General features: G+C 48.4%; 1 protein-coding gene across 4 annotated transcripts in view; it reads right to left on the reverse strand.

Annotated features, from left to right (window-relative positions):
- Positions 1-10,000, reverse strand: part of ush (Zinc finger protein ush) — a 330,832-nt gene that overhangs the window by 292,101 nt on the left and 28,731 nt on the right. The gene's annotated exons all lie outside the window — the stretch shown is intronic.

Raw genomic sequence — 10,000 nt, forward strand, 5'->3', positions numbered from 1 at the left:
AGCGACTAAGTATAATAAATAATAAATAAATGCTGACAATAACGAAGGGGGGGAAGGGGGGGAGGGGGAGGAAATAATACAAGAACGTCTATTGTATTCTTGTATTCGTCCCTAGACCGATGTATTATTAACCACCATTAGGGTGGTCATCCTACCCGAAATGCACAAGAAATTGACCCTTGTGGGATAGGAAATTAACGCATTAATTGGCCTCTATTTACATAGAACCTGGTCTAATTAGCATATTACACACCAGACATGTTGAACTGGTAAATAATTACCTAACTATACACAGGATAACGATCATTTGCTAACTGGCGTATCACATAATTACCTTCATACGTAGGTATGTACGGAGAGAGAGAGAGAGAGAGAGAGAGAGAGAGAGAGAGAGAGAGAGAGAGAGAGGGGGGGGGGGAAAGAGGGGGAGAGAGAGAGAGAGAGAGAGAGAGAGAGAGAGAGAGAGAGAGAGGGGGGGGGAAAGAGGGAGAGAGAGAGAGAGAGAGAGAGAGAGAGAGAGAGAGAGAGAGAGAGAGAGAGAGAGAGAGAGAGAGAGAGAGAGTTCAAACCCATGCCTCAATCGTCACATCTAACACAAGTCTTGTGTTTCCTCCAACGACAGAAAACAACATCAAAAATAAACAACTTGTTTATTTCCTACACCCCCCCTGACCCCCCCATAAATAAACAGATCCCAGAAGTGTCCCATCACATCCCAATTTATACTTAAATGGAGATAATAATTAACACAGTCACCCCCCCACACACAGGTAATAACTCCTCAGTAATTTACTACGTGACTTTAATTACAAAAATGATATATACGCCTTCGTTAATACAACTACGCCGCCCCCCCAGGATGATTTTCGCCCTTACGCCACCCGAGCGTAGGGGTCAAAGTCGCCCTTCGCCATGTACTCAACGTGAAACACGGAGAATTCTAGTCCCTCGCGAGATTTTGGCCCTACGTCCCCCTGCCGTACGGGTCAAAAGCGCCTGCGCTCCCGGCAATGTTGATTCAGCGTTAGCCGGATATTTTGATCCATATGTCACCTCAGTGTAAGGGCCATAGTCGCTCATGCTTCGTACAGAGTTAAAATGGCGCGTACCAGGACGACTTCGAACCTTACGTCACCCGTGCGTAGAGGTCAAAGTCCTCCACGCCTTGCCTACACACATAAACGTGACGTAAGCGCTAAGGATTATGACCCTTATGCCGTCTTGGCGTAGAGGTCAGAGTCGCTTTCCCCGGCGTACTCAGCAGTAGGCCCGCGCTCTGTTTTCTTTAAGAGCTTTTATGACGAGGTGTTCAACGCAGCGAGGGAGACATTGTCCCGGGTTTAATGACTGGGGGATGGCCATTTGTTCAACGTCAAGGGCCTGTGTTGAACGCCTCTTCAACGACAGATGCATGAAGATGTACGTTCAACGACGGGAACATGTGTTGTTCACATGTTCAACGACAGGAACATGTGTTGTTCATCTGTTCAACGACAGGAACACGTGTTGTTCATCTGTTCAACGACAGGAACATGTGTTGTTCATCTGTTCAACGACAGCATATTATTCTGTTCAACGACAGGAACATGCGTTGTTCATCTGTTCAACGAGAAACACGTGCTGTTCATCTGTTCAACGACAGGAACATGTGTTGTTATTCTGTTCAAGAACATGTGTTGTTCATCTGTTCAACGACAAGAAGACGTGCTGAACATCTCAACGAAAGGTGTTCAACATCCGTTTAACGACAAGAGCATGGTATAAGCATCCGTTCAACGAAGAGTGTGTAATAAGCATCTGTTCAACGATGACCGTGTGTGCTTAGCATCTGCTAACTAACGACAGGACCCAACTCGTTGAGCATCCGTTCAACGAATCTTCAATACATTAAACACCTGTTCAACGACAATCTCAGATATATATATATATATATATATATATATATATATATATATACCTTTCATAGAAGATTTTTTTTAGGGTATTGTATTTTCTGAGCGAGGGTATTGTATTAAATCCTACAATACCTTAAAAAAATTCCTCGTTAAATTCCTAAAAAAATCGGTACAAAATCTCGTGTAAAAAAAAAAAATATTTTTATATATCAAAACTAACGGCAAAGTCTCGTGGGAAAAAAAAATATACACAAACTATTAATCCTAACTAATGTAAACTGACCCTTACCACCGGGGGGCTTAGAGGCCAAAATCCACCACGGATTTCTCCCCCCAAGGCGGCGGCACAAGGAGGGAAAAACCACCTTAAGGGAACTTCTCCCGGGTCAAGACAAGGTCTTGCCACACACACACACCGACCTACCTACACACACGTACGGCGGTTGACAGGCCGTAATAGACAGTCGCTATCTATCGCGCGGGAGTTTTATCGGGCAGAAGGCCAACTGTCATTCCTGGATAAACGACGCTCCCCGCGCGACAAAGGAAATGGAGTAATTAGGAACAGGAAGGCTGCCCATTACAACCAACTTGAGGGATGAACCAACCAAGATCCACTCTGAATGTCGAGTGGTTTATGATGTCTCTCTCTCTCTCTCTCTCTCTCTCTCTCTCTCTCTCTCTCTCTCTCTCTCTCTCTCTCACGACGGTGAGCGAGCGAGCGAGAGAAAGAGAGAGAGTGAGAGAGAAATATATATATGTGTATATAACTTGTTTACCTACAGCCATATTTTAAAATTAAAAGACACACAAACAGAAAGACAAACTATTAAATATATATATATATATATATATATATATATATATATATATATATATATATATATATATATATATATATATATATTTACACAGCTATTAATGTATATTTCTACACATATACACACAGACAGAGCGACAGACTATTGAATATATATTTACACACACACACACACACATAAATAGAATATAAGTATATATTCTTACACACCAACACAAGTAAATATATATTTAAACAGACACAATTAAATATATATTTAAGACACAACAGACATAATTAAATATGTATTCAAGCACACAGACAGACAGACAATTACATATAAATATATAGACATAATTACATATATATATATATATATATATATATATATATATATATATATATATATATAAATTATCATTCCATTATTTACGTCAGGTACAACAATTTTCTTGAGTGTCATACGAAGATTCCCCGAGACACCTGCTTACTCCCTAAACCAACGCCATAAATCAATAGCCGATCACAAACTCTTTGAAATATATACATTTATACACATTACACGTCTTTTACTCATATCTATGTATTCGAAAAATAATATTCTAACAAGGGCGTCCATATAGCATCATAAAAACCCTTTGTTATATAGGGATAATGTATGGAGTACGAGATGTATTAAATGTAATTAAGAGACAATGAAGACGAGGTCAACAATGTTCCCGCCAGCGGAGGGTCATCGTTCATCTGGCAGCGCTGTGCCATTCCCGCTATGGCGCGGGATTATTCTCCAGCAGCGCTCACACCTCCTCCTCCTCCTCCTCTTCTTCTTCCTCCTCTTCCTCCCCAAGAAGACATTTATAACTCCAACCTGCACGTCATGGCCGACGCCTTGTTCGAGACACTGTTAACAACCATTTAGAGAAGGAGGAGAGAGAGAGAGAGAGGAAGGAAAAAAAAAAAAGTTTAATACCGACTCAAGACGAGCGAGCTGAGCTGAGCGGAGGGGAAAAATGGTGGATAATAATAACTATGTGGCAACTGTGGCGGGGTGTGTGTGGGGGCGCGCGCGCGCTCGCTCGCTCACACTCTCTCTCTCTCTCTCTCTCTCTCTGGGGGCGCGAGTGTGTGTGTAAAAAGCCAGCATCACTTCTGACCGAATTAATTGCGTGAAAAGTTCATTAACGCTTGCTTAGTCTATAACTTGTTGTGATTTCATTTAGATAAGACACACTCCAGAAGTGGAGAGGCTCTCTCTCTCTCTCTCTCTCTCTCTCTCTCTCTCTCTCTCTCTCTCTCTCTCTCTCTCTCTCTCTCGCTGTCGCTATGTCTCATATTAAGTGTGTGAGAGAGAGAGAGAGAGAGAGAGAGAGACTGATGGTTTGAGAAGCACGCGTAACGGTCGTTTGCCTCAAACGACCACCAACGACAACCCCCCCTCCCCCCTCCCTTAGGGTAAATGACCTGTGACCTTTGACCTGACCCCTTTCCCCCCTTTTCTTACAAGGGTTATGACCAACACTGGGGGTCGTACCGTGACGCATATGTGACGCGTTCTAAACAAGGGGTGTGTGACGACCCCGGGGTGACGCAGGGTCGCGTCACGCCCGGACCTGAGTGATGGGGGCCCCCACCAGTGTACAACTCCCCCCCCCCACCGTACAGTACAAGAGATGGGGCCCCCACCAGTGTACAACTCCCTCCCCGTACAGTACAAGAGATGGGGGCCCCACCAGTGTACAACTCCCTCCCCGTACAGTACAAGAGATGGGGCCCCCACCAGTGTACAACTCCCTCCCCGTACAGTACAAGAGATGGGGGCCCCACCAGTGTACAACTCCCTCCCCGTACAGTACAAGAGATGGGGCCCCCACCAGTGTACAACTCCCTCCCCGTACAGTACAAGAGATGGGGCCCCCACCAGTGTACAACTCCCTCCCCGTACAGTACAAGAGATGGGGCCCCCACCAGTGTACAACTCCCTCCCCGTACAGTACAAGAGATGGGGCCCCACCAGTGTACAACTCCCTCCCCGTACAGTACAAGAGATGGGGCCCCACCAGTGTACAACTCCCTCCCCGTACAGTACAAGAGATGGGGCCCCCACCAGTGTACAACTCCCTCCCCGTACAGTACAAGAGATGGGGCCCCCACCAGTGTACAACTCCCTCCCCGTACAGTACAAGAGATGGGGCCCCACCAGTGTACAACTCCCTCCCCGTACAGTACAAGAGATGGGGCCCCCACCAGTGTACAACTCCCCCCCCGTACAGTACAAGAGATGGGGCCCCACCAGTGTACAACTCCCTCCCCGTACAGTACGAGATGGGGCCCCCACCAGTGTACAACTCCCTCCCCGTACAGTACAAGAGATGGGGCCCCACCAGTGTACAACTCCCTCCCCGTACAGTACAAGAGATGGGGCCCCACCAGTGTACAACTCCCTCCCCGTACAGTACAAGAGATGGGGCCCCCACCAGTGTACAACTCCCTCCCCGTACAGTACAAGAGATGGGGCCCCACCAGTGTACAACTCCCTCCCCGTACAGTACAAGAGATGGGGCCCCACCAATGTACAACAGTGCCCCCTGTAGGTAAGGCTACATACATCTCGTTTTCTAATCACTTCCACCAAACTACCAAAATTCTTCATAAATAATTACTTTCCAATGAACTGATCCCAACTCTTATATATACTCTCATATATGTATATATCGTACTCATATATTATCATATATCAATGGGTTATATTAAACTTATAATATTCGACTATATATTTATAACAATATGTCTATATATTTATAACTTATAATATCTGTCTATATATCTATAACTTATGTCTATATATCTATAACTTATGTCTATATATCTATAACTTATGTCTATATATCTATAACTTATGTCTATATATCTATAACTTATGTCTATATATCTATAAATTATAATAATATGTTTATATATGTATGGGTCGTGATATGAAGACAGTGTTGCCATCACCAGGTCAGCCAATAATGCTATAAATTACGACCACGAGAACGACCCCCCCCCAGCCCACCACGAGAACGACCCCCCCAGCCCACCACGAGAACGACCCCCCCAGCCCACCACGAGAACGACCCCCCCAGCCCACCACGAGAACGACCCCCCAGCCCACCACGAGAACGACCCACCCAGCCCACCACGAGAACGACCCCCCCAAGCCCACCACGAGAACGACCCACCCAGCCCACCACGAGAACGACCCCCCCAGCCCACCACGAGAACGACCCCCCAGCACACCACGAGAACGACCCCCCCCAAGCCCACCACGAGAACGACCCCCCCAGCCCACCACGAGAACGACCCCCCAGCCCACCACGAGAACGACCCCCCAGCCCACCACGAGAACGACCCCCCCAAGCCCACCACGAGAACGACCCCCAGCCCACCACGTGAACGACCCCCCAGCCCACCACGAGAACGACCCCCCCAAGCCCACCACGAGAACGACCCCCCAGCCCACCACGAGAACGACCCCCCAGCCCACCACGAGAACGACCTTATAGCACGACGGTAACGACCCTTGGGTGTGAGGGAACGACCCCGGACCCCAACCCATCATGGCTCGGCCATTACAGAACTAAGGGTCGTACCCCGTCGTGCTCAGGGGGGGGGGGGCTTACATACGTAAACCCTCACCACATATCTACCACACTGGGAGAGAGAGAGAGAGAGAGAGAGAGAGAGAGAGAGAGAGAGAGAGAGAGAGAGAGAGAGAGAGAGAGAGAGAAACAAGCTGGTTCTGTGTACAGGAACGAACACACACACACACACACACACATGATCTGTTGGTATAACCTGTCTCCCCCTCCCCTCCCTCCCCCCCCACCACCATCACCCGGAGAGAGAGAGAGAGAGAGAGAGAGAGAGAGAGAGAGAGAGAGAGAGAGAGGCAGGCGCCCTATCACGGCGCCCGGACAATGGGAGGTGAGGGCTATCTCTGTCTTATCTCTGAGCCGGACATATTCGGAAGTATACGTCATATCGTCCGTCAACCAACCTCCCAGGAGGGAGGGAGAGGGAGGGAGGGAGGGAGGGAGGGAATGGGGGAAGGCCACACACGGTGATTGAAAGCCGCCCTCCTCCTCCCCCATACCTCCCTCGTTGTCTCCCTTTCTTTCTCGACGGGGCGAGGGAGGGATAGGGAGGGAGGGAGGAATAGGGAGGGATAGGGAGGGAGGGAGGGAGGGAGGGAGTGACAGGGGAGGACCAGCTACCCAAAAATGGGACACACGAGCAGGAGGGAGGTGAGGGAGAGGTGAGGGAGAAGGGGGCTCTCCTTCCTTCCTTCCTTCTAGCTGAGGGAGGATCATAGCATGAGGGAGGTGGAGCAAGATGGATCATAATGGATGGTCAAGTTGTGAGAGAGACAGACGCAACGTCCACAAATTGTGACCAACTGAGAAGAGAGAGGAACATACGTGAACACAGGTGGTCCAGGATACGACAGCTTCAACAAGGATACGACAGCTTCAACAAGGATACGACAGCTTCAACAAGGATACGACAGCTTCAACAAGGATACGACAGCTTCAACAAGGATGCGACAGCTTCAACAAGGATACGACAGCTTCAACAAGGATACGACAGCTTCAACAAGGATACGACAGCTTCAACAAGGATGCGACAGCTTCAACAAGGATACGACAGCTTCAACAAGGATACGACAGCTTCAACAAGGATACGACAGCTTCAACAAGGATACGACAGCTTCAACAAGGATACGACAGCTTCAACAAGGATACGACAGCTTCAACAAGGATACGACAGCTTCAACAAGGATACGACAGCTTCAACAAGGATACGACAGCTTCAACAAGGATACGACAGCTTCAACAAGGATACGACAGCTTCAACAAGGATACGACAGCTTCAACAAGGATACGACGCTCAACAAGGATACGGCCCAGCTTCAACAAGGATACAAGCTTCAACAAGGATACGAACCCTTAAAAAGGGGTTTGACAGCTTAAGGTTACGAAGTTCAACAGGATGCGCCCGGCTCAACAAGGTTACGCAGTTAAAAAAGGGGATACAGCTCAAAAGGTACGACAGCTTAAACAAGGATGTGACAGCTTAAAAGGTGGGACAGCTTCAACAGGAGACAGCTCAAAAAGGGATACGACGCTTCAAAAGGTTACGACAGCTTAACAAGGTTTAGGGCAGCGTAACAAGGTACGACAGCTTCAAAGGTGCGAAGCTCAAAAAGGGAAATAACGACAGTTAAAACAAGGATGGGACAGCTTAAAAGGATACACAGCGTCAACAAGGATACGCAGCTTCAAAAAGGACACAGCCCAAAAAGGTAGACCTTAAAAGGAAGCGACGTTAACGGGTTGGGCAGTTTTTAAAAAAGGTGACGTAAACAGTTTACGACGAAAGGCCCCAAGTAATTTTCAGCCGAAAAATATTTATAAATGACAGGATTTATTGGGGTGGGGAAAGGGGGAAGAGAGGGAGAAGGGAAAGGGAGGGAAAAAATTTTTAAGAGAAGAAAAAAGAGAGAAGGAGAGAGAGGGGAGGAAAAGAGAGAGAGAGAGAAAAGGGAGAGATGTGTGTTGTGGGTGTGTGAAGAGAGAGAAAAGGGGAGAGAGAGAGGAGAGAGAGAGAGAGGAAGAAAAAGGGGGAGAGAGAGGAGAGAGGAGAATTATAGCTAGTTTGGTTCATTTTAAGGAGGGGAAGAAGGGGTAAGGGGGGAAGTAGGTAGCAATTTGGGGGAAACCTGGGTGGCCACCCCCCCCCCCCCCCCCACCCCCCCAAAACCCGTCCGTAAAAGATAAGGGGAGTGTTCGGGGGGAGGGACCCCCAACCCCCCCCCCCCCATAACTTTTTTAAAAACACACCACACACACACCCACAACAAACCCAACAACAAACACACACAAACACCCCCCCAAACCACCCAACACCACACAACACACACATACAACACATACACCCCACCCCAAACAACACAAAATACAACACAACACACACACACACATCCCCACCACCAACACCACAACATAACCACCACATACACACAACACACAAAACCACACACACACACACATAACCACAACAAAACAAAACATACACACAAACACACAGCACACCCACACACCACAACACACCACAACAAAAAAACACACACACACACCACACACACACACAACATACACAACACAACAACCACACCCCAAAAGGGGGGGAGGGGGGGGGGGGGAGGTGAAAAAGGCCCATTTCCTAGTCCTTCGATGCCGGGTTTTGGGGGTTGTTATAAAATACATGTCCGCCCCCCAAACCCGGGGGGTATATACATGTCCAGCCCACCCAACCTGGGGTATATCATGCCCAGCCAACCCATTCCCCCCACCCACCCACCCCCCAAACCCCCCAGAAAGAGGGGAGAGAGGCGGGGGGGGGGGGGCCGACGACTCACGCACACCCAATATTACCCCCTTTCCCCTCCCCCCCTGTCAAGAGAGGGGAGAGGGGGGGAAACAGACACCCCCTCCACCCACTACCCACCACCCAACCCACCCACCAACTTCCCTCTCACGCTTTGGGGAAGGAGGGGGGGGGAAGGAAATGGGGGGGGGGAAGGAAGGGGGTCGGACATTCTGGCGTCATTTAATGGCCATAAAATCAACACAAAAACCATAGGAAACCCAGCCACTACGACACACACACACACACACGGGGGAAGACAATGCTATACAGATGGTAACAAGAGGACATGACCCCCCCCCCCACCACTAACGAGGTGTAACAGTCTTACTAGGGTCGTTTCGGGGCCTTGCTCGTTAAGCCGAAGGCTCCAGCTACGTACACAAGCGCCCAGGAATGGGAGGGGGTCTTCGCGGAAATACAGAGACCATCATGAAACAGGGTGAAAAAAACAAACAAACAAACAAAGAGACATGGGAAAAGTATGGACGAGTTCCGGGAGAACAGAAAAGACTGTCTTGAAAATGGACCCGAGTCACAGTCACTGGAAAAGACACGAGAAGGGGACAGCCAGCTTCGTGTGATAACACAGGGTCTGATAACGCAGGGTCTGTTAACACAGGGTCTGTTAACACAGGGGCTTAACACAGGGTCTGATAACACAGGGTCTGTTAACACAGGGTCTGTTAACACAGGGGCTTAACACAGGGTCTGTTCACACAGGGTCTGATAACACAGGGTCTGATAACACAGGGTCTGATAACGCAGGGTCTGTTAACACAGGGGCTTAACACAGGGTCTGATAACACAGGGTCTGATAACACAGGGTCTGTTAACACAG

This window comes from Panulirus ornatus, chromosome 61, assembly GCF_036320965.1.
Source record: "Panulirus ornatus isolate Po-2019 chromosome 61, ASM3632096v1, whole genome shotgun sequence".
NCBI classification, from domain to species: domain Eukaryota; kingdom Metazoa; phylum Arthropoda; class Malacostraca; order Decapoda; family Palinuridae; genus Panulirus; species Panulirus ornatus.